The 25,377-nt window shown below is 40.1% G+C and overlaps 1 protein-coding gene across 2 annotated transcripts in view; it reads left to right on the plus strand.

Annotated features, from left to right (window-relative positions):
* The first annotated feature begins 5,905 nt into the window (after nt 1-5,905).
* Nucleotides 5,906-25,377, plus strand: part of PAM (peptidylglycine alpha-amidating monooxygenase) — a 274,684-nt gene continuing 255,212 nt past the window's right edge. Inside the window, exon 1 of one of the 2 annotated variants that reach the window (XM_042990810.1) lies at nt 5,906-6,001. The gene's annotated coding sequence lies outside the window, so the exon portion shown is untranslated. The remainder of the gene's footprint in view (nt 6,002-25,377) is intronic. The other variant, XM_042990811.1, reaches the window with a different exon arrangement.

Here is a 25,377-nt window from a genome sequence, read left to right on the forward strand (position 1 = left end):
TGACCTCCTGTATGCTATTTTGAAAAGCTTTTTTTGGTTCATGATAAAAACAAAAAAAAGTAACACCCATATGTGGTTTTCTTGCTGCTAAATAGCACTGGAAATTTTGTCATTCTTTACATATCCAGGATTTTGTTGTTGTTGTTGTTGTTGTTGTTGAAAACAAATCTCCATTGCCATCCCACTAAGAACCTAAAATAGAGAGGCAAATTTACAGGTGTAAAATGAAAAGAAAATACAAATATGAGAAAGAAAACTGTGAAGCAAATTTACTTCATTTTCAGTTTTCAAGTCACTGAAAAGAAACAGGATGCTATGACAAAGGATGTAGATCATGCCTTTTGAAAATAACATTGGTCACTTTCTAACAATAAATGTATTACATGTTATTTTGGAAAGTCCGGAAAAGTATAAACCTTTTTAAAAAATTCAACAAAATTGAGGTCACATACGCAAATAATTTCAAAGAATCTATCAGTCCTTCTAATTTCCTTTACATGTACTAATAACCATTTGTATATTTTCTACTTGAAAAATATGGGGGATTACCACTTTCTATTAGGAAATCAAGTAAATCCATTTGGTGAGAAATTAACTGAATTTCTTATTTAAAAAAATCTAAGCTCATGGAGCATTGTTGGAGTCATTGACTTGCAGAAATTTCTAGTGACTCATTGGCTATTCTAGCCTTCATCTCTGCCGTACCACCTTTATAAACTGCTAGTAGTCACTCCAAATAAGGTAATGAAGGAAAGCAGTAGTAACTCACATTTAACTTGACCTTGTAATCTCTACTGCCTAAACACTATTAGCTCATTCACCTTCTCCAATATATCAATTTCCTATCAACTGATTTCTTTCTTATATCCCCTTTTCCCACCTTGCTCTCTCTTATCCAAGCATGCTAAATTGTATGAAGAGAGCTTTTATGGTTTAAATATGATATTGTATATAAAACCTATCATGTATTCTTTTTCAGGTTAGATTATTTTCATTCCATAAGCATATTCAAAATATTAACTACTTATGTGAAATTGCCAGAAGCATTTTGACACTCCGTTTTCAGAATCAAATATTTCTTTCTTCATTAGTGCTGAATCTACATAAAACTGATGATCCTGGTTATTCTCGTAATGATTTTGTTTCTAAACCTTGGACTTTATAGAAATAATTAATTATAGCATGTATCCATTTTTTAAAGGCTAAATTGGATAATGGTTTAATAGCTCAAGGAGATTACTTGTGAGAATTTAAGACTTATAAGATTCGGTTTTCCCCAAGTCTATTTTCCTACAGTGATCCATGGCTTTGATTCCAGTAAATCACCAAAACCAGGGTAGGTGATGCACTTGCATTGTGAGCTAGCCTCGCTATCTTAGCCAAAAAGTTAGGTAGAGAGAACATAATTTGGTAAGGAAAACTTACCTTGTCAAACCAAATTAACAACTTTCGTGATTTAAAAAAAAAAAAAAGTAAAAAAGTGCACCCAATTGGTAGGTCAGTTCATATTAAATAGTATATTAAAAATGAATAGCTTTATTTTTATTTGCTACGTGTTCACATGCTGCCAGTGGCTGCCCTGAGTGCAAATAAAAACCACCTAGAGAATTAAAGGAATACCTATCCTCGGGCTCCACCCCCCATGGAGTCTTGATTATTTGGTTGAGGCAGGCTTGAGACATCAGGATTTTTAAAGCTCCCCAGATAATTTTAATATGCAGTCAGGATTGAGAATCACTATGTCTAGCCAATAAGACTGAAATGTATTTTCCTCCCCAAATAAGGGGATTCTATGAAATTAGAGGGACCAGTTCCTGGGGAACGTGGGATATATGAATCATAATTAGGCCCTCTAAGTGTCAACCACAGTCTGGGCAGGGAACACCTGTTGAGCCAAGGATTAGAAATGAATGATGCCCTTTGTACTGCAATGATAATACATTCTACTCTCTGGGAAGCTATTAAGATATTCCTCTTAAGAATTTTTTTAAAATCTATTTTAAAGTGTCACAAGTAATATGAGGTATTCAAGAAGGCTCTGTGTACTTAACCTGGCAGGGCTTTCTGAAAAATATTTTGGTATTTTATTTATGTGTGCATCATGCAGTGAAAGAGGGGAGAATGGGAGTTTGCCTGAGAAAAGAAAAAGAGAAAAAGGTTTTATATTTGCATTACATCAAGGAAGTTTGACTTGGCCTAACTATCTCTTATTGCACTTTTCAAATCTTGAGGTCTATTTGATGCATAAATTTCATAAGAATCAAGCCTCATTTAAATGATAATTTATGTCCTTAGAATGCCATTTCCAGCCTTGTTCTTCTGCACACCCCTGGAGCTGATCAGAGTGTGGTGATTCCTTTGTTTTCAAAGGAAACTTCATGTTCACATTCTCTCTACAGGGGTTAGTAGAGGAAGACAAGAAAATAGTTCCATAGTGTTTCTGCCAGTTTATGAAGAAAATTTTTCCTCCTACATATATCATGGTACATAATTGAATTAGTACTCCAGTAGGAAAGGGTTTGCTATTTCATACTCCTATAGTTTTTTCTTAACACCATGAAATTAAAGACATGCCAGCATGAAGCTGCATATTCCTGATCACTTTCAAATAAGCAATGTAGTATATTATTTCTTTTATGTGCTTTTATAGCACATGCTGTGCAAGATAATTGACTCCATGACAGATGTCTGTATTTCAGAGGAAAATTTATTTGTGAAAGAACACACATATATTACTTTAACATGGCTCTATTCTTTATGTGGTCCACAAGGTGCTTTTTGATGACTTGTAAATTGAAATTAATATTTTCTCGTGCCATTCTGTATATGCATAAGCAAATTTGACTGTTTGATATAACCAATTTGAAGCTTATTCTACTACTGAATATAACCCTCTGTTCTCAATCAGGGTTGGGTGCTCTTAGATCTTATTGGAAGAGCTGCAGAATGTAGAAGGATGCAGTTTTCTTTCTTTTCAGAGAAGCCCATAGGCCTGCACATTCCCCAACCGTCCAGGATAACTTCTGTCCATTGGACCTGTCTTTACAATGAAATGACTACCAGAAAGATCTAAAAGAGTACAGGAAAGATTTTCCATGGATCTCCTTTTATTCTTTCACTTCTGCTCAAAATGTCACTCTTTCCCACGACAAGCACTGGTAGGCAACAGCATCTGAAGTCCCTAACACTTTTCTGTGAGGTGTATTGGCTTGGAGAACTGGCAATATTGGGTGGATGAGGCTGCTGGGAAGGCAAATCGAAGCAGGAGAGGTTTAAGGAGGACATGCCCATCTCAGTGTACTTTGTAATACTTCCTGAGACCAATTCTCCTTCCTGTAAATAAACTCTCCCATTCTTTTTGGCTACAAGAATTTTCCTAGGGAAAAAAAAACTGGACCCTTTATCCCCATCAGCTGGCTGGACACTTTTTGCCATAGGATTGTACCATATATATAAGATCAAAATAACTAATAGATATAGAGGGATTATCATATTCAGAAATGATGCAAGTTTAATAAGACTCCATTTCAGAGATGGTTTTTCTTTTAATGAGAAGAGAAGAAGAAACTTCTTATTAGGGCAGGTCCCTTCTAGCCTCTGGGACTTTTAATGGCTTAGCCTTTTGTGCACTAGCAGAAATAAGGAAAGGAGATTTCATAGTTGAAATTGAGGTAGCCTTTACAATAGTAACAGTGGGACACCAGGGATGGTTCTGTAATGGCACTTCTACAGGGCAAAGCTCAGGGGAGGTGGAGCCCTGAGGCCAGGAGAAAAGAATCTTCTCACCTACAAAGTGGGGGTGGTTGGCTCTCTTCCATAAGTTGGTGCTAAGCTTGTGTGTGCTCGGTGGCTGGACTGCACACAGACTGGAACGTTCTGAGGCTGTGATGTCTGACTTCTGAGCTTGGGGGGGACTTCCTCAGGCAGACTGGCTCTGTGTCAGTGCAGGTGAAGCTGTGGCTGTGCGCACCCTCTCGAGACTGTGAGAGAAGGTTGCCATCAGGTAAAATAGAAAGCGCTGTCCCAGCCATTCTCTTATCTTGGAAAGGAAACTTTTCTTGACATAAAAATACACCGAATTGAACTTAAAAATAACAACCACCATAGTCTTAGGACTTCCATCCCTCCCCACTTCCTTCTTTTCTCATCAAAAGTGACTTCTTAGTTCAAGGGAGGGTTCCAAGTGTTTGTTTCAGTAAATAACCCAGGCCAGGAGGGAGGGATAAGTGAGTTAGAGGATGCCTAAGGCAGAAGAACAGCCAGGCCAGCTGTAAACCTGACCCAGCTGTTTCCTTGTATCTCCTCAATGACCCATCACTTCCCAGGATGAATTACTCATCTTTGGCCAAGAGCTAGAGGGGTTATCAGACTTCCCAGGAATTTAGGAGGGAAGTGGAGCTGGTGAAGGCATGCTCTAGGTCCTGAAGTTTATCTGTGACTCCACTGCTCTCTGGGAATTCTGTTGGAGATGGTCCAAATTTTCCAATCTGTCTACTGCAAGCATTGATGCTTTCCCAAGGGAGAAATGGATTTTCTTTCTTGGAGTTGCCCTATGGCTGGAGGGCTTTGCTTTCTGTCTTACAGCCTATCTCCTGAGTTTTCATTCGGTTTGCATTTTCCTTCCCTGCCCTCAGTCCACCGGCTCATTTTTCTTCCTCTTCACTGTTTCTCCTCCCAGATTGCTCTTCGCTCCCCAATCCCCCAACTCTCCCCGCCCCCCCCCAAGACCCCAGGAGGATCTGCTATTTGAAGAACCAGCTGGAATGGGAAAGGCTGGGAGAAGACAGAGTGGGATTTAGGGAGATGAGAAACGGCTGGCGCTGGGGAGGGAAAAAGCACGGTGCATGTACCCAAGAGCTCACCTGTAATGGGATACAGAAAGTGGCAGACACAGCCCTCGAATTGTACGCGTATTAATTTGTCTGTGGGATCAGTAACGCTCAGCATGTCACCTCATGGGTACAGAACCTTCCCGCCGAAACTACCCGGATCCTCGGCACCCTGTTTCCTCCTGCTTTGAGGTGAGGCCCGGAGGGAGTTGGCTCCTTAGTTCCTTGCCCGCACTTTAGGGGAGAAGTGGTCAAGAGAGTGCGCGCTGGGCGCGCTGCAGGATTAAGATTTGGGCGGGGCGGAGGACCTGCAGACCTAAGTGGGAAGCCAGGCTAGGAAAGGGGGTGCCCTTAGGCCTGGGGTGCGGGCAGGAAAGGACTGCGAAGACGTGAGCGAGGAACCTGAACTCAGGGACCGGGTTAGGGTGTGTGTGTGACTAGAAACCACACCTTTTCCGCAGGTTCAACCCCCGGTGCCCGGTCTGCTAGTTGCCTACCCTCTCTGTGCTAGAGTTCCCAGCCCCAGGCAGGAGCTGGGGGGGAGGGGTCCTCGGTTCCCTCGGGAAATGTCCTCCCAGCCCCTCGCTGGGCGGAGGGAGAGTCGGACATTTTCCTCGGCCTCTTTCCGGGCAGCCGGCGTGGCCACCTCGCAGGGCTGCTTTTAAGGGACACGGGACTCGGGCGGAGCAAAAGGAGACTTTCAGGCCCGCCCTTCACCCCCTGCCCAGGCTCAAGAACGAGCCCCAGCTCTTGCCCACCTCCTGCCCTCACGTAAGTGCAAACACCCAGGACGAGCGATCCCCGCAGGGAAACCCCGGCAAGCTGCGCGCGACCAGGAGGTGACTCTGCGGGGACCTCGTTCCCAACCCCCGCGGCCCCCCGCCCGAGGGGGCAGGGGCGGAGCGCAGGCGGGCCCGGGGGCGGCCGGGAACCGCGGAGCCGCCCCGGGGGAGGGACTGAGAGCTGTCCCCGGGAGGGGAGGGCGAGCGGCGGACCGGGCTGGGCCCCGCGCGCGCCAGGAGGAAGGAGCCCCCGCCACCGCGGCCGCCGCGTGCTTAGCCTGTCCCCGCCCAGGGAGCCGGAGCCTCCCAACTAACTCCGCCCGCCGCGCCCGTCGCTTCGCCGCCGGCAGGCTCTGGCTTCCGTCCCGGACTGTGCCCGCGGCCGCGCAGGTTGGTGCCGCCGCCGCCGCCGCCGTGGGGCGGGCCGGGCGAGGCTGGGGTGGGAGCGCCGAGGGGGCTCGGAAGTTAGGCAGATGCTGGGGCCGGGGCGCCGACCCTGCCCCCTCGGCGCCCGACGCGGTTGTTGATTTCCTCCTCGGCTGCGGGTCCCGGGGAAGCCAGCGCCTCGGCCGGGGAGGGTCGCCGGGACTGAGCCTTCCTCGAGCTCCCCTGGTCTCTCCCTGGCCGCCCCGCCCCCCCCGCCTCGGCCTCGGCCGCTTCGAGAGGGGTCACCCCCTCCTGGCTCTCTCACCTTCGCACTTCTTGCACCCATTAATTCGTTCTTTCTGCCCCCAACTTCGGGAACTCTCGGTGCCGGTGAGAAAGCCTCCCTGGTTCCCGGCTTGCTCCTGAGACTAGTTTGGGGGGAAGCGGGGTCCGCCGCGCGGGGAGAGGGGCTGGAGCTGGGGAGCGACCTGGGGGGCTCGAGAACCGGCGGGGAAGTGCCGGGAAGCGGTGGAAATTCCCTCTCGCCCGTCGCGTCCTTGCCCAGCTCTGCCCTCCTTCCCGCCGTTCTGCCGGTCAGACGACTGCGCCCGCCAAGGGTGATCGCAGAGGCGGGATGGAAAAAGCCGCCACTTGGCGCTCTGTCGGGATTTCAGTCGGGTCTCGGTCATCCTCCTGTTTGCGTGGCCTTGGGACTCGACCCCTGGGCACTGGGTTGGTGTCTGCAAAACGTGCGTCCGCTCTGCCCACCGCGGAGGGTCGTTGTGAAGATCCAGTGGGATGACTTAGGGGTGTTCCTCGACTTCGAGCCTTGTCGCCCGTCTCTCGGGAAGCTCCTGGATGGCGGGTCCTGTGTTCTAATCATCGGAGTTCAGGTGCTTCTGCTGAGATGTAATTATGTCTCTAGGTGGTTGGGCGTGTAGCTCTTCTGGGATAAAAGGCTCGTGTTTCCGGATCGGGTCAGAAGTGTTCAGGGTTGAAATCGTTTCTTCCCCACCGAACCCAAAGTACCAAGCTAGGGACCTTACGTATATATCTATGGCCATAGGAATTCAAACAGCAGAAGATCGTTACTGGCCTCGTTCTTTGTAAACAAGAATTGTGTGTGCTTCCGATGTTTGCCAACCTTTGCAATCGCTTTTCCATCTGTACTGAAATTTAAATTTGCTAAAAATTCAGGAAGTAGACCTTTATTTTAGTAGGTAAGTTTAGACATTTAGCTCAAAGAAAAGATAGATACTCTATCGTTGGCAACTTTTCAGTTTAAAATCATAGGCACAAGAAGCATGGTTAGCACCATTCTAATTACTGTATGAAGAAAGCAAGTAAATGGCCTAAGAAAGTCAGCTTTAGACTTGATATTAAATGTCTGAGTCCCGCCATCCATGAATTCCTGATTTTGTAGACATTTCCTAAGTTCCTGTATTGTACAATATACATGGTGATAGGTGCTTAAAAAGACAAATATACAATATATTCCTTGTCCTAAAGAGGCTTCCAGTCTAAATTAGAGAATAATATTTTTACTTCCTATTTTTATATGAACATCGAATATATCCTAATGCTACATACAGCAAGTAGAATGATATCAAGAATACATTATTGAAGGCCCTTTAAGATAATTAATTTGGTGAATCTACTTAATAGGTTGAAATAAAAAGTTAACCTAAGCCAGTGTTTTCTGAAGTGAAATTTCAAATGTTATTTCACCAAATGGGAGGCATTCTTTGTAATAAAATAAATTCTGTGTTTTTAGAATGAAAACTCAGAAAAAGTATCCATGCATATATGATATGGTAATCAAATGTTAAAAGCTATAGAAAGTTCAATCCTAATTCAGCTCTCTTTAGTCAAGTCAATTTATGGTGCCCATATATGTTTTTTTCTCAGCTCTTTGAGAAAGGAAATTAAAATGGCTAGAAAAAGTACAGAGATTGAATGTAATATTTTTAATAAATTGAAACTTGAACACTTAAAGGCCTATGGGCCCTGGATTGACTCTGGAAATTTGACTGAAACAGTTACAAGATTCTCAGTAAGACGTTGTGTTTTTTTGTTTGTTTTGTTTTTGTTTTTCCCATTTTAAAAGAATTTAGTTTGGCACAAAGGATGGGCAAGAATTCCATCTGGAAAAGATTGACCAGGCTGTGTTGTATTTGGTGCAACATTAGTGACATCTCTGGTTCTTGTCAGTGAGGCAAGCCACCTTGAAGGACATCCTGAGGGAGATGAAGTTAACTTTACACTTGGCCTTTTTGCTTAGCACCTTTGGCTTTTTTTTATAATTTTGAGTTGAGATTAAAGATCCTGTCACTGCTCTGGAAACTGTGCGGTTTGGTAAATAGTCATGAGTCTTCAGCCAGGAAGCTTCTTATGTAAGAACTTTATTTACCCCTTTTAACTCCTTTAACTAGTAAAAGCTAATTGTTAAAACTACATACACATAGCTTTACAAAAAAAGTCTCTGAATAAAGTTGTTGGTATTATGTTCTCTCAAGTCTCCTTGGAGAAGTTTTGGTCATCTTTATCTCCTGTCATTTACTGTACTTGTGTAGAGAATAAGACCTTCATTTTACCCAGCGTTGGACAGCTAGTTAGTGGCGGCAAGAGTAGATCTATAATTCATATTGCTTGAATAATAGTTCTGTGGGTTTCTTTCTTTCTTCCTTCCTTTCTTAACCCTGTGTGGTCTTTTATCATCTAGGGTATATTAAAAATCTCATGTTTGTAAATTGTATATGGTTAAAACTTTTGGATTTGGGGTCTGGTGGGCCTGGGTTTGAATCCTGCCCTGCCATTTAGTAGTCATGTAATAATGGGTAAGTTACTTAACCTCCCAAGTCCTCAGTTTCCTCATCTCCAAAACAGGGATAATGGAAGTACCTAGCTCAAAGGACTGTTATTAGGATGAAATGCACTTAGCACATTGCCTTTATTTAGTACAAAACCTACTTCTCTACTAAAGTAGTTATTTTAGTTTCTTGGGGCAGGGGATGATGTTTCAAAATTTAAAAATAAATAAAATTACATTGCTATTTAACATTTAAAAAATAAAAGCAAAAACAAAACTATACATCACCCCCCCTCCCCAATATTTTGAATTGGTCATTCTTCAGCTAATGTTTGTTTATTTAGTCAGCAATGTTTATTGAGCTCCTACTGTGTGTTGGACTTTTTCCTAGGCACTGGCATACAGTGGCGTAGAAGATAGTCATAGTCACTCTTTTATGACCTTAAGAGTCTGGGGAGGGATCTGGACTTGTAAACAGAAAATTATAATCTCATGTGATTCGTGCCATGATAGGGGTAATGCAGAGAACCACAGGAGATGGGATGGTGGGGGCCTGGGTGCAAGAGTGTCCTCCAGTGCATCACCTCATTGTACCTGGGGCTGGTGGTGGGTAGGGAAAGCTTACTGTGAATGCACTAAAACCTGAAGAATTAATGATAATTAGTAACTGCAGAAGTTGGGGATTGAGGAATGTCGCAGACCAAGGGGAACAAACAGAGCATGATGCGTTAGAATGGAAGTCAGGTAGATAATGTAAAAGAATAAATGAATGAGAGTGGGAAGGAGAGGTGTGGCACCTGCAGAACCCAGGCTTTGTTCAAAAGAAACAGTGATACTCAACTCCAGCCAAGTGTTGTCAGGTTGGGATGCAGGCCTTGTATGGCCAGATGCCCTGGTTGTTGTTGTTGTTTTTAAAAAAATTGTTTTTAGTGTTTATTTTTGAGAGAGAGAGAGAGAGAGAGACAGACAGAGACAGACAAAGCATGAGCAGAGGAGGGGCAGAGAGAGGAGACACAGAATCTGAAGCAGACTCCAGGCTCTGAGCTGTCAGCACAGAGCCCGATGTGGGGCTCAAACTCACATATTGTGAGATCATGTCCTGAGCCAAAGTCGGACACTTAACCAACTGAGCCACCCAGGCGTCCCAGAGGCCCTGGATTTTTAAGAAGAGCTGACTGTCTAGTGTAAGAGATTTGGGTACTCTAAGCTCAGGGTCCCCCTTCTGCAATGCAATCATTAGGTATCACTTGCCCTGTTTGCATCATACTGTGGGAACTGGGTTTCAAAGAGCTGGCACAACTGTATTAATACCCTTGCTATTGCTGTTTCCGTGAGTAGTGTAGTCCTTTGTCTCATACTTAGCAATCTCCTGTCTTCTCCCAGCGTCTATAAAGCTGTGGCATGCTTATTTGTTAGCTTGCCAATTGGGTAAAATCTAAGATCCTTTACAGTTCTTTAAAGCCACTAGTTACATTGTTTAAATTTAAATTTAGTTAATTAAAAAAAATGTTAATTCCTCTGTCACACTGGCCACATTTTAGGTGTTTAATAGCCACATGTGGCTAGTGGCTACTGTTGTGGGAAGAGCAGATACAGAACATTTCCATCACTGCAGGAAGTTCTACCAGGGATTGCTGCTTTAAAGCTTCAGATTTTTTTGTGTGTTCTTGGGTGAGTTGAGATGAGTTGTTGATTTCGACAGCCTAAAAATGATAACTTGTTTTCATGTTAGGCTCATAGGAGTTCCTTTATACAAAGGAAATATTTCAGTTTGGATAATCAATGCAGTATTCGGTTCAGGCCTCTTGGGAAAATAAAAGCAGAAAATTACCCAAAGTGTCAGTTTGGAGACTGGACAGACGAGGGCCATGTGGCAACAGAAATTCTCCATGTATATGGCATTCCTCAGTATCATGTGGAGATAGGATCTGTGCCCAAAGGAGCTTGAACTTCTGCACACTGTCTTCAGTTTCATCTACTAGGCATGTTTACTGTGAAAGGATAAGAGGTGTGCATTCGCAAGGAGGTTCTGGAACACTGCCAGTCCACCAGCACCCAGGCTGCTCCTTCTGCCCTCCAGCTGTGCCATCTGAATTCATATAGAGGATGGAGGAAAGGAACAAGATTCCCAGTGGCTCTCATTCAGGGAGTTTAAAGGGACAGCCTGGAGGACAGAGCAAACTAGATTCAAACAGGAGAAAAAAAAAAGTAGTACTTTACAGCACAACTTTCAGTGACACCGCGTGGGTGGGAGAAAATTCCAGGAAACGATAAAAACAGCAGATCCCCTCTCTGTCGGGGGGGCGGGGGGGAGTGGCGGGAGGACAGTTCATTTTGAGGAGGTCATGGACCACAAGTCCCGGGAAGGAGAAGCACAACATTATTTCTATCATTCTTTCTGTCATTCTGTAGGCCCAGACAACAGCAGTGGCAGCCTCAGAGGACGGTTTTTTACCTGCATTGACTGTGAAATTGACTGCAGTCATGTAGGTACAACATAAGCAAAACAAAGGACAGTGGTTGAAATTTAAAAAAAATGAAGGCGGAGGCCCTTAGGGAAGAATCATATTACCACCTGCTATTTCCCTGGCTAGAAATGCCCTATAAAAAATTTCAGATTTGGGGAATTTCATTTACGTGTGGCAGAAGAAATTTGCTTGTACGTATTTCTAGTGTAATAAAATGGTTCGTACTTGAAGACAAATTCAAAGTTTTAAAAATTTGAGTTTTAGAATATTTTAAAAATTGCATTTATTGTTCACAAGTTCTTACATGCATAACCCAGAGTACGCTATGGCTTTCTTTTAGAACTCTTTCACAGAAGACTTTTATAAAAGAGACAGGTTAATTTTGAAGTCGCAAGATGATTGGATGATTGTTTGCATATAACTGGAGGGCTTCTGTGTTATTTAAAGAAAATTTGTGTAGGCTACACATATAGCTCTTGTTTACCCTGCTAAATGCATAGACAAACCCTTATTTTCACAGATACTCTTCAGGTTTTAATAGATTTGGGGAGAGCTGGATCGTGTGCTGTTAGGGTTTGTACCAATGTAGAGTCCCCTGCATAAATTTCTCAATTAGTAAGGTTTTACTCCATTTTGTGTTTCAGTGTTACTTTGCTCCGTGTCTTTTTGTATGTGTGTGAATTTTGAAATCTTAATTCTGGAGGGGTGGAAAAGGTTTGTGATCTTCCCTGTATTCTTCCCGCCCCTCCCAGCCTAAATCTCACACCATCAGTTTTTTAGCATGCTTTCGTTTTTCCCTTTCTGTTTTGTTTGCCACAGTTTGGTTAGCACACTTCAGGCTTGCATTTCCTTGTGCCTCCTTTCTCTTCATATCAACAGCATGAAATTGGAAGTAATCATTGTCTGTTGTATTTCTGAAGATCAGAATTCTCAGCAGTTTCATGCTGTCCTTTCGCAGGCAGGGTGTGGTAAATCATCTTTGGAGAACTGGCTCCAGTAAAACTGGAGTATGTGGTTGAAACTGTTGTGCCCTTCTCAGAAACAAACCCAGGAGACTTGGCTGTTTATTGCATGAGTCACTGATGGGCTCAAATGAAAGGAGATGGTACTAGGTTGCTTTTCATTCACGTCCACGTTACCTCTTATTTTAAAAGAAGCCTGAAATAAAGAAAAACCAGTAAGTTCTTCCTTTTCCCTCAGAATTTAGAATTACATGGATTCAGCATTAGGTGATAAAAACAACAACAGTTGAGGGTTACAAATCAGGCTTTGTCGTTTAACCCCTGATTTCCTGTGGTGTTCAAAAATTTTTAGTGTGTACATTTCCTCAAGTCATACATGAGTGGCTTTAATCAGTAGCAAAGTGGGTTCTTTCTATTATATGTCATTTCCTCCATAGACCTTGCCTCACTTAGCTATTGCTCTATGCCTAATTGACCACAGTGAAATGTCTTTAAAACATTTTCCGGGGACTGAGGACTTTTTTGAGAATTTTTATAAGAGCAAATGCCAAGAAGGAAAGTTTGAATAGTTTCTTTGCAGAGACAATTGTTTCCAGAGAGACTGATGAGTCAAGGAGTCCTTAATAGGATATGTAGATGTAACCTTTCACCTAGTTACTGTCATTACCTAAGTCATAACTGTGTAGTTTTAGCAAATTGTTTGGACTGGTTCTTGTCTAGTTCTTAATGTAACAAACTCTCTTCGTGCCATTCTTTTCCAGTCTGTAGTCAGTGTTGTTTCAAAGTTTGTATTGCCCTCGGCTTCCCCTTGTTCCTCCTGTTTTAGTGCCAGCTTGTTATCATATTGTACATTTTCACTAGTATCTTTGTCTTCAGCTCTTCTTCAGTATTTGTGGAAAGTTTTTATATGTGTATTTGATACTGGCTTCTAGCTCTTTGGTTCCTACCAAGGTGCCTTCTTTCACTTATTCAACAAATATTTATTCGGTGCCAGTCATGTACTAGGCACTGTTCTTGACCCTAGAGATTCGATAGGGAGCAAATTATTCATGATCTGTGCTGTCATGGAGTGAAGAGTCCAAGATGAAGACAATCATTAATTTAAAAATACCCACAGCAACTAAAATTACATAAATGTACAGAGTTAAATGCTCTGAATAGAACAATACGGTGTTATGGGCTTGTGTAACAGGAACCTGAGTAAGTAACACTCGATCAATATCTGAAAAATAAGGTGGAGAATTTGAGAGAGGGTGGGGAGAAGAATGGTCCTGACAGCAGACAGAAGTTTGTGCAAAGGCCCTGTGAAGGTGGTTGGTCATGGGGAGGAGATGGATGGCTGCTGCATTCCAAGTAGAAATGACCATGTGCATTACACCTGTTTGTATGCTGTGGAGTGGTAGTGAAGATGGATTAAAAAGTGTTTTAGAGGATAACATCAGCCGTATTTGGGAATAAGATTCTTTTATTCAGTCAGCAAATATTTATGAGTCCCTGCTTTATGCCAAGATTTGTGCCAGGCTCTGGAGATACAGCTGTGAATAAGACAAGCAAGATCCCTGTACTTGTGGAGTTTATGTACTGACGAGAGTAATGGCTAATCAATAATTTAAAAATAAATATAATTTGAGGTAATAACAAGTCTTATAGAGAAAAATGAAGCCATGTAAGGGAATGGAGAATGACAAGGGGAGAGTCTTCTTGTATAGAGTAGTCAAGAACGATCTTTCTGAAGAGGTGGGTCTTTTGAACAAAGACCCAAATAAAGTGGGGGAGCTAACCATGCAAAAATCCTCTACCAAGCAGAGGGAGCAGCTAGTACAAGGTCTTGAGGCTGAAACAAGAACCCCCCCACACCCTCAAAAAAAACCAAGAAGGCCAGTTTGTCTAGAAATATGTAAGCTGTCAAGGATGTCTTGGTCGAAGCTGAAACTTGGAGCATCTAGAGAGATTCATTATACTCTGTGTAGTCATGACCACTCTTTCAAAGCCACACACTGTACCAGTCACAATCCCACTTTGCTCTGCCATTAAACTGTTGTTAACACTGCTACTGGGACAGTTTCCTTCATCACATCACACGCCCGCTGAAAGTCAGGCATTGGTAACTGCTTGTCCATCATGTCAATGATAACCCTTTGATTGGCTCAATGGAAGGACCCCTTTTTTAAAATTTTAACCTATTTTCCATTATAGCCTTCTCTGGACTTCTCCATTTAGTCATTTGAAGGGCCTGATGTTTGTTTCGGCCTTACCCATAATTTGTTATCTTTCTCCTTGATGTTACATTTATTCACCATGGTGCCTATTTCCTTTTTGTTAGTCTGTTTCCAGCTCTTCCTTCAAGGCCAGGTTCATAAATTACCAGTTACTTTTTCTACCAGTTTCTTCTGAATTACCCCATTTTATTTGGATCACTGAGCACCTCAGCCTAGTCCGTCTGTAGGATACTATTTTTTTCCTTTGTTCCTTGAGTCATTGGAAGAGGCACCACTTTAAAGTGCTACTGTTGTTTCAAGTTAAAATACTTATGTTTCTATTCTTCCTAGAAAAGACTGGACACCAATACTAGCTCTGCCATATGCATATGTGACTTTGGCCAACGCATTCAACCCTTTGAGGTTCAGGTTCCTTGTCAGTAAGATGAAGATGATAATCCTCCCCTATTTCATTCACAGTGTGGTTGTGAGAAGTAAATGAAGTAAAACACAGGAAACATGTTTTAAACAAATGTAAGTCATTATTTTAAATATTGTAGATGGGCAAATTTCATTTCCTCATCTAAATTGCAAGTTTTTCACACCAGTTCCTAGTGTGGAATCTCGTGTGCTGCCGGAATTCTTTGAGGCTTCTTGAGCTTCTAGCCTCACTACGCAAGCTTGGGACATGCCAGTCCATGTCCTGTGTAATAGTTTCCTGGGGCTGCTATAACAAAACACCAGAAACTGGGTGGCTTAGCACAACAGAAACATATTGTCTCATGGTTCTGGAGGCTCTGAGCTTAGTGTATGGTCAGGGTGGGTTCCCTCTGAGGGCTGTGAGGGGGCATCTCTTCCATTCCTCTCTCTTAGTTTCCAGGAGCCCCTGGCATTCCTTTGCCTGCAGATGCAGTTCTCTTGGTGTCTTCACATCACCATTCCTCTGTGTCACTGTGTCCAAGTTGCCCCTTTGTATAAGGACACAGTCATTGGATTACAGCCCACCCTAATGTCCTCATCTTAACTTGATCACTTGCAAAGATCCTATTTCCAAATAAGATGACATTCACAGATACTGGAATAAGACTTTAACATCTTTTTTAGGGGATGTGATTCAGCTCACATCTGCATGATTCAATACACATTAAGAAATGGTAACCACAAATATCATGAATTAGTTGTGTAGTATTAGAATGATTGATAGAGGTGATGGATTAGGTATGTAAGAGCTAATCTTCTGTATGACATAGGGCAAAATAAATGAAATACCTGGTCAAAGTTCCATGTGAAATTCTGAACGTACGTATATACTTATTTAAGAATTCTGTAATTCCTGTTAATTTCCAGTTGGTATAAATTAGAATAGAGAGGGACAACCATACTTTTCTTTTAATAGTACATTCAGATATTGTACTGATGTAAATGGAAGCAAATATGTAATTCTTCTACTTATTCATATAATCTTTATGTAGACTCTTGTGTGTGAAAAGTTTTATTTCTTCAATTGCTTCTTTGGCCTAAGCATGCTTCCTTTGACTCTCTGGAAGGCCACATGTGGTCCTGTGACACAGACTAACCACTCTCCACTAAACGTGTGGAAGGATCTGTGGTTTTTATGTTATTAGATGGCTCAGCCTCGGTTGATTAAAAACTCACTCTTCTCTTAGGCTTAAAAATCTCATATATTTGTTTTTATCATCAGTTTCTTTTTTGTTTGCATTTATTTATTTATTTATTTATGATACCGCAGGGAAGAGTTTAATACGATTCTATCTGTTGATGTTGGAGAATACTTAAGTGCTTCTCTTGCAAGAGTTTTTATCATATTTGGCATTAAGGTGTTCCATTTTTCGTGTTACTCTTCAGACGGCCTCTTCTTCTAGTGTTCAGGACAACCTTTGTTACAGGGGCCCTGAGGAAAGGTACCTGCAGCTGGTGTGGTGGTATTTTCCTGTGTACCTGGCCGACCTGTTTAAAAGTCTGACCATTTTTTATTTTCTAATAGTCTAGCATGTAGATCACATCTGAGAAGCCTATGGTAGGAAGCCGTTCAGATTTAGTGAATAGAAATTGAATACTTGACCTTTACCACAAAAGTGGCTATTTTTGGTCAATCAGAACTTTTTTAGCATAGCTCTTATATTCCAAATAATTATGTGATAGAGAAAGGTTTTAATTGTTGCACTTTAATTAATTTGTTTCACTGTTATTGCTATATTGAGATTTTTGCTAAAGGAAAAACGGCCATGGATTATTTCTGCTTGTACTTTTTTGTAAAAATTTTTTAAAGAAAAAGGCAAGCAGTGAATTTCAGATTTCACTGTTATTGTAGAAATAAATTTCCTCTTGGTATGCAATCAAGTAGATGTCATCAGGAGAAAAAAATGTTTTCATCGTTATTTTCCAAATCTACTAGAACATCTTCTTTCTGAAACTAGAAAAAAATTGAAAAATCATATGAGAAGGATAAAATCATCACAGGAGATTAAATTTATTGCTACCTTAATCTTCACTATCTGCAAAATTTGATTTTTCCTTGTTCTTAAGCAAAGTTTTTGACATATATTTTACTTTCTAAACATAAACACCAGAGGGTCAAAACAGTGACTGAAGCAATAACATCAACCAAAAATATGTTGAAGAGAGAACATGTTAGATAGAAAATTTCATGGGTTGAGGAGTGAGACATGTGGGGAAAACATTTGAAAGAAGTATATTTGTTCCTGGAGTCAGGAAAGATCTTGATTCTGGTCATGTAAATTTTTTGGTATTTTTGTTTTGGCAACTTTTCATTGTTCCACTTTAAATGTGTATATTCTTTCTCCTGAAAACATGAGCTTTAAGCTATACTTGGGACTATTTGGTGTTTCATGTAATCTCAGCATGTAGTAGAGATATTTGACCCAAGGGGTGCTTAATCACTAGGTTCTGGGGCAGTCATTCCAGAGCATCATCAACTTCATTGATACTGGTTGTCTCATTGAGTAAATTCTCTATACTTGAAAAATACAGTTTTTGTTTGTTTGTTTTGAGGTAGTTAAAAGGATGGACTTGAGAGTTAAAATGCCTTATGTTCAGACTCTAGGTCTGACTTTTACCAGTTTGTGACTTCAGACAAATGACTTATTTTCTCTATGCCTCAGTTTCCTAATCTCTGAAATGAAATGATAATAATAATAATAATAACAACAACAATGACTCCTCACAGGGTGCCTGGGTGGTTCAGTCAGTTAAGCATCTGACTCTTGATTTTGGCTCAGGTTATGATCTCACGGCTGTGAGATTGAGTGCTAAATCAGACTTTACCCTGAGTACACTGAGCCTACTTGGGATTCTCTGTTTGCCTGTCTCTCTCTGTGCCCTTCTCCCACTCATGCTCTCTCTGACTCTCTCAAAATAAACAAGTAAACTTAAAAAGATAATAATTCACCAGTAGCCCTTGTGATACTGGTTATATGCCAGGCATTGTTCTAAACATGTCACATATTTTTAACACATTTAAGTCTCACAGCAACTTTGTGCCATAGGTAGTTATTACTCCAGTTACAAATAAGGAAAATCAGCTACTCATAGGTCAACGTAATTTACCCAAGGTCACATTGATATTAAGTGGTGTGGCCACTATTTGAATCCAGGGATTCTGGCTTGGGGGCCTATGCCACCCTGGAACAGATGAGATGCTCATGTAATGCACTTAGCCCGGAGTCACGCACTTATGAGCACTTGAACTACCGCTCCTTTTCACCACTACTGCTATTACAATAACTACTACTACTGTTTATATTGCCCACTCTGATTCATACCTAACTATATTTTAATAATAATCATTTTCCCAAACACTCTCTATAGACTCTGAAAAAATGACTTTACTAGTGTCTCTCTTATTGTTTCCCCTTTTTTAGTTATTTTCAAGGCATTGATTCCTAAAGGAGTTTTTGAACATAATATTTTAGCATGTCCATATAATAAAAGTATTTTGTACAGTGGAGCCATTTATAGGTCGTAGCTATACAAAAAAAAAAAAAAAAAAAAAAATCCACAAGGTGTTGGTTAAGCTTTTGGGAGTTATAAATTCTTGGCAGCCATTTTATTAAAAAATTAAAAAAAAATTTTAATGTTTATTTATTTTTGAGAGAGAGAGAGAAAGAGAGCATGAACAGGGGATGGGCAGAGAGAAAAGAGAAGGAGACACAGAATCTGAAGCAGGTTCCACGCTCTGAACTGTCAGCACAGAGCCCACCCAATGCAGGGCTCGAACTCATGAGCCATGAGATCATGACCTGAGAAGTCTGACTGAACCACCCAGACGCCCATAAAAAAATTTTTTTAATGTTTATTTATTTTTGAGAGAGAGAGAGAGCAAGCAAGTAGGGGAGGGACAGAGAGAGACAGGGAGACATAGAATCCTAAGTGGGCTCCAGGCTCTGAGCTGTCAGCACAGAACCTGACGTGAGGCTTGAACTCACAAACTGCGAGATCATGACCTGGGGTGAAGTCAGATACCCAACCAACTGAGCCACCCAGGTGCCCCATTGATAGCCATTTTAGTGTCTCTTCAAAGAAGTTAAGCCCTGTCACAGTTTAAAACCTTTATATTTCAGTACATTGTATACTTGATTCTGGGGCGGGGGGGAGGGTGGGCAGTAAGATGTGAGGGTAGTTGGGAACTAAATCTCCTAATAACCTTTTTTTCCCATTGCTAAAAATTATAATTCTGATAATCATTTAAGATGATCGATCTTTCTTTCTTTCTTTCTTTCTTTCTTTCTTTCTTTCTTTCCTTAAGTAATCTCTGCACCCACTGTGGGGCTCAAACTCATGATTCAGAGATCAAGAGTCTCATGTTCTACCAGTTGAGCCAGCCAGGTGCCCCTAAGATGCCTCTAAAAAATGAAAATAAACCCATTTTCCAGTTAGGAATGAAACTGAAGATTTTTGTCATTGGTACTACATTCTAAGCAGGGGAAACATAGGAAATGGCAAGAAGGGGTTTTAGTTTTTAAAGTATAACCCTGTATGGAGTTTAAACACACCAACTTTGCAATGTTAACCAAGATTTTTTTTTATTATTTGTACAAAAACCTTGGTGGTGACAATGATTTTGGCTCCTTCCCATAAGCACTGTGTACTTATGCCTAGTGACTTAGTCTAGAGTTATCAACTATGGGAATACAAAGGGAGGAAACACTGGGGGAGGAACCTTTTAGAATCCTGAGAAGAGGAAATTGATGTTTACACTGCTGTTGGCTAGTTTTGAAGCTTTTAAAAATAAAGTTGCATTGTATGTCTCAAATTTTGTAGAAAGAAGACTAATGCCAATTGGAAAATAGCATTCTGGGAAGGTTTATGACCTGAGTGGCTCGGAAACCCCCTCAGAGGCCATGGCTCACTAGAAGGTCTGTGGCTAGGTTTAAAAGAAGAAATGTTTATGTGTTCTCATTCTAGTAAACTATGGACATAAGTATCATGATAATTGCTCCCATTTATTGAGGGATTTTTTTATAAAGGAGAAGAAAACGAGCTTCCTGGCCTTAGATATTTTGGTTAAGTCTTAGCTCTCCATTTTAATAGCTACGTGACCTTGGACAAATCACTGAACCTCTCAGTGTCTTAGCTTTATCATCTTTAAAACAAAGATATGCTAGTACCTATTATATGTGGTGTAGTGGTTGTAATTATTTTTTGAAGTGATGCATATAAAATGTTATGTGTGTATAAAATGCATACAAAATGCCTAGCACATGATTAACTGTATAGTAAATATTAACTATTAGTATTATTATTACTGTTACATGTTGTATACCTACCTGGAGTACTTCTGCTTTCTATAACCCTGCAATGGAAACCATTATCCCTGTTTTACAGAAGAAAACTGAAGCTCACAAAGGTGAAGTATTTTGTTCTGAAGGTGAATTCATGTGAAAATGGTCCTTCTTTTGGCATCCTTTTCATCCTGATGGTTATGTTCTGCTGTTGCCCATTAATACCAAGCTTGTGAGATAGAGCATAAGGGGTTTGCGATTGTTTTTCTCAGAATTTATGTACTAGGATTATGATGCAATTTACAAGATACAGCATTCTCAAACTTATGAAATACAAAGGCCTCTTTTCATCCTTATTTCCAGTTTGACTTAATTATGTTTGTCGTAATGTTATGTAAATATATCCCAACATGGAGTAAATGTCTTAGTTTATAGCATTTACACAGTTATAAAATAAAGCAAATTTACAAATTGAATGCCAACAAAACTGCAAAAACAATAAAATTCAAGTAATGACATTAATTTATGTGACAGATGTGTTATTCTGCTGCAAGTAAACTGTCAATTTTGGGTTTATCCATACTCCAGATGGGTTTTATGTTTAGTCTATGACTACCTCTTGATTTAATACTATTAATGTGTTATAAACCTTTGAATATCTATGGTTTCATGTGTTCCAGCTCAAGAAACAATGTCTTTTTAAATGAATGTTTTATGATTTGAGAGCAATTTCAAGCTGTTTGACAGTTCAGAATAATAGGACTTTAGGAACACCAGTTTTACCGGGTGTTACTTGACAAACCTGAAAAGCTGTTGTATTCCCTGCAGAGTCAGTGTTTAAGTGTAACCTTCACCCCAGTCTTGGCCCTGAGCATAGGACCTAGAGTCAGACTTCTTGGGTTCTCATTGCTGCAACAATACATTTACAGGAAACTTTAGGTGAATTATACATTTCTTTGTGATAAATGAAAATTACTGGGTCAACTCGTGTGAAGATATGCATATTTTGTTTTGCGTTGCATTTGATTGCCATTTACAGCGACAGTGTAGAAGAGGGCCCAGTTTACCATATCCCAAATTGGGAGACAACAAACATTTCTTGGAAAAAGCCAAATGGGATAAATATTTTAGGCTTTGCAGGCCACATGCAATCTCTGTTCCAACTGCTTAACTCTGCTGTTATTTGTAGACATTGAAATTAAACTTCATATAATTTTCACGTCACAAAATTTTCACGTTACATGATTTTTTTTCCCCCCAACAATTGAAGAATGCAAAAACCATTCATTTTTAGCTTGCAGACCATGCAAAAATGTCTGGCAGGGCATTTGAGTTCAGGGCCTGGTTTGTCCAGGCCTGCCCTCGACGACATGTGACAGAGTGAAAAGGTATCTCTTTTTTCCTTTTATTTATGAAGGCAGTAGAGTGTGGTGAAGAACACAGCAGCTCTGAACAGAGCCTGTTTGCCCTTGGAATATGACTTTTTCGTTGACTCCGTTTTCTCAACTGAAAAACAGGGGAAAGTTTTTTTTTGTACCTCGGTTGCAGGAGATGAGGTAAGAAACTGGACGTATAACATGTAGCACAGAGTACATCGTCTGCAGCTTTAGCTCTTGTGATTTCTTTAATTACTATTGAGGTCATACAGTTTTCATGTACTTATTGGCTATTTTAATATTTTGTTCTTTTATGACTTCTACAGTCATATTGACTATTTTGATGCAATGCCGTACTTATATATTATCAACCCATTGTCAGACACTTAGTGAATTATTTTTGTTTGCCTTCTGGTTTTGTAGTGGTGAGTTTTTTAAAAAAAACAAAATAGTCTCAGTTTTATATATTTCAGTTATTGAAGAAATGCAATTATTTCAGTTGTTGAAGATAAATGCAATACATTTATCTTCTCCATTGTTTTTATTTTTGTAAAAATGTTCTCACACTAAGGTCAGATAATATTTACCTATGTTTTTAGTCTAGTTGTTTTGTAATTTCACATCTTAACTGTTTAATTCTGGAATTAAATCTTACGTATGTCATGATTAATACTGTTTAATATAGATTGTTACAAATTAGTTCCACATCATGAATTGATGAGTTATTTCCTCCCCACCCGTTTAAAGTGCCACTTTTTTCTGATTCCAGGTAATTTGGTTGAATGGAATTGGACCTGAAAAATATTTTGGTGGGGAGCACCTGGCTGGTTAATTCAATAGAGTATGTGACTCTTGATCTTGGGGTTGTGAGTTCAAGCTCCATGTTGGGTGTAGGGATTACTTAAAAATAAAATATTAAAAAAATTTTTATTTTAAAAACAAGGCTGTCAGTATGACACTATTCTTTGGCCTTCAGTATTGGTAATTTGGTACAATATGAAGCTTTTATATGACTTTAATAATTTTTATCTATCTTTTAATTGTGGTAAAAAACATCACAAAGTTTATCATATGAACTCTTTTTAAGTGTATATAGTTCAGGAGTATTAATTAAATTCATATTTTTATGTAACAGATCTCCAAAACTTTTTGTTACTTATAAAACAGAAGCTCTATACCCATTAGACAACAACTCTTCACTTCCTCCTCCCTTTGCTCTGGTAACTACCATTCTGCTCTATGTTTCTATAATTTGACATTTCAGATAACTCATATAAATGGAACCATGCAATATTTGTCTTTTTGTGACTGGCTTGTTTCACCTAGCATAATATCTTAAGTTTAGAACTTCTTAAAAATATTTTTTTCTAGGACACCTGAGTGTCTTAGTCGATTAAGCCTCCTCTTTAAAAACAAAAATTTTTTTAACGTTTATTTTTGAGAGAGAGAGAGAGACAGACAGACAGACCTTGAGTGGGGGAGGGGCAGAGAGAGAGGGAGACACAGAATCCCAGGCAGGCTCCAGGCTCTGAGCTGTCAGCCCAGAGCCAGACATGGGACTCAAACCCATGAACCTTCAGATCATGACCTGAGCTGAAGTTGGATGCTTAACTTGAGCCACCCAGGCACCCCTAGCCTCTGACTTGATTTCTGCTCAGGTCATGATCTCACGTTTGTGGGATCAAGTCCTGCATCAGGTTCTGCACTGAATCCCTGCTCGGGATTCTCTCTCTCCCTCTCTCTCTCTCTCTCTGGCCCTTCCCTGCTGGTGAGTGTTCTCTCTCTCTCTGTCTCAAAATAAGTAAGTAAACATTAAAAAAATTAAAATTATAAAAAAAATTTTTCCCATTATTTGGTATCTTGGTAATTATGGGTGAGATTGAAATGTTTTTAAATCTAGTCTCTTATCTGATGGGATTATGGATGTCCTTTATGTCTTACTGCTTTCAGATATATCTTAATGTATTTATTATACATTTTGTAGGAAAAAATGATGCAAGAATTTCTGCTGGACTTTCAGGTTATTTTCTGTGTGTCTCTTGCGGTAGGACCTGTAGCTGGTCACTAGCCCTGTTCTGGCTCGTTGGCTGCACAGTTATTTACCAGATCTTCTCTGTGTACCAGAGTACCAAATCTGATCATCCCCTATTATCAAAATTTGATTTGGTCCTTATACATCACTTGTATCAAATACTTAATTGTTACAACTTATCACTGTGATTGGACATTGAGTTTTTCCAACTTAAAAAAAAAATTGTGATGTGCCAGAGCAGGAATTTTTAGCAGACTGAAATTAATAATGAAATAAAAAAAAAAAGAAGGAAAGGAAAGGAAGAAAGAAAGAAAGAAAAAGAAAGGAAGAAGGAAAGAAAGAAAGAAAGAAAGAGAGAAAGAAAGAAAGAAAAAAATACCAAAACAATATTTAGGAGAAAACACTTTTTAACATGAACAAAACACTTAAAAACAGTTTTAAAGCTGTTCTTCTCTTAGGTGCCCAATTTGCCATTATGTGAAAAATATCAGTGAACAAATTAACTACATAGCTTTGAAAAATAGATACCGTTTAAAGAAAATTAAAAGCTACAAATAACATTAAGAAACTGAACACAAACCAAAAGGGAAAAAGAATCAGCCAGAGTCAACTACTGTTAACGTGAGTATTCTTACAAATAGGTGTGTTGATAAATATAGAATCATGCTGTGCTTACTGTTTTGTAACCTGTTATCTGATCTAACTTGTGGATATATGTCAGTTGCTTCTTTTTCTTCCTTTCAAATTATTTGGTAAAAATAACCTAAATTTTCTTATTTTTTTTCTCAATCATTTTTTTTTCTGTGTCCCCATCCCTAATTCTTTAAGGTTTTTGTTTTGTTTTGATTGGTATGATTAAAATAATTTCAGGGGTGCCTGGGTGGCTCAGTCGGTTTAGCATCCAACTTCAGCTCTGGTCAGGATCTTGTGGTTCATGAGTTGGAGCCCTGTGTTGGGCTCTGTGCTGACAGCTCAGAGCCTGGAGCCTGCTTCAGATTCTATGTCTCCCTCTCTCTCTGCTCCTCCCCGTCTCATGCTGTCTCTCTCTTGCTCTCTCTCTCTTTCTCTCTCAAAAACAGTAAAAAATAATAATTTCAAAGTCTTGTCCACATGTACATTGTAAGTCGAAATCTGTATGTTCTACAAAGTGATCACCACTAAAAGTCTAGTTACAGTCCATCACCATACAAGTGAACCCCTTTCTTCCATTTTGCCCACCCCTTGCCATCTCCTTCCCCCCGGTAACCACACATTTGTTCATTGTATCTGTGACTTTGTTTATGTTTTCTTTAGTGTGTTCATTTGTTTTTTAAATTCTACATATTAGTGAAATCACATGATACTTGTCTTTGACTTATTTTATTGGGCATGATACCTTCAAGGTCCATCCATGTTGTCACAGATGGCAAAATTTCACTCTTTTGTTATGACTGAGTGGTATTCCATTGTGTATAAATACTGCATCTTCTTTATCCATTTATCTGTCTGTGGACTTTTAGATTATTTCCATTTCTTGGCTATTGTAAATAACACTATAGTGAACAAAGGGGTATATGTATCTTTTCAAATCAGTATTTTTGTGTTCTTTGGCTAAATATCCAGAAGTGAAATAGCTGGATCATATAAGTTCTATTATTAATTTTTTGATGAATCATGATACCGATTTCCACAGTGACTGTACCAATTTATATTCCCATCAACAGTGCACAAGGATTCCCTTTTCTCTACATCCTCACCAACACTTGTTGGTGATAATAGCCATCCTAATTGGTGTGAGATGATATCCATTGTGG

The sequence above is a fragment of the Panthera tigris genome, chromosome A1, assembly GCF_018350195.1.
Source record: "Panthera tigris isolate Pti1 chromosome A1, P.tigris_Pti1_mat1.1, whole genome shotgun sequence".
NCBI lineage: Eukaryota > Metazoa > Chordata > Mammalia > Carnivora > Felidae > Panthera > Panthera tigris.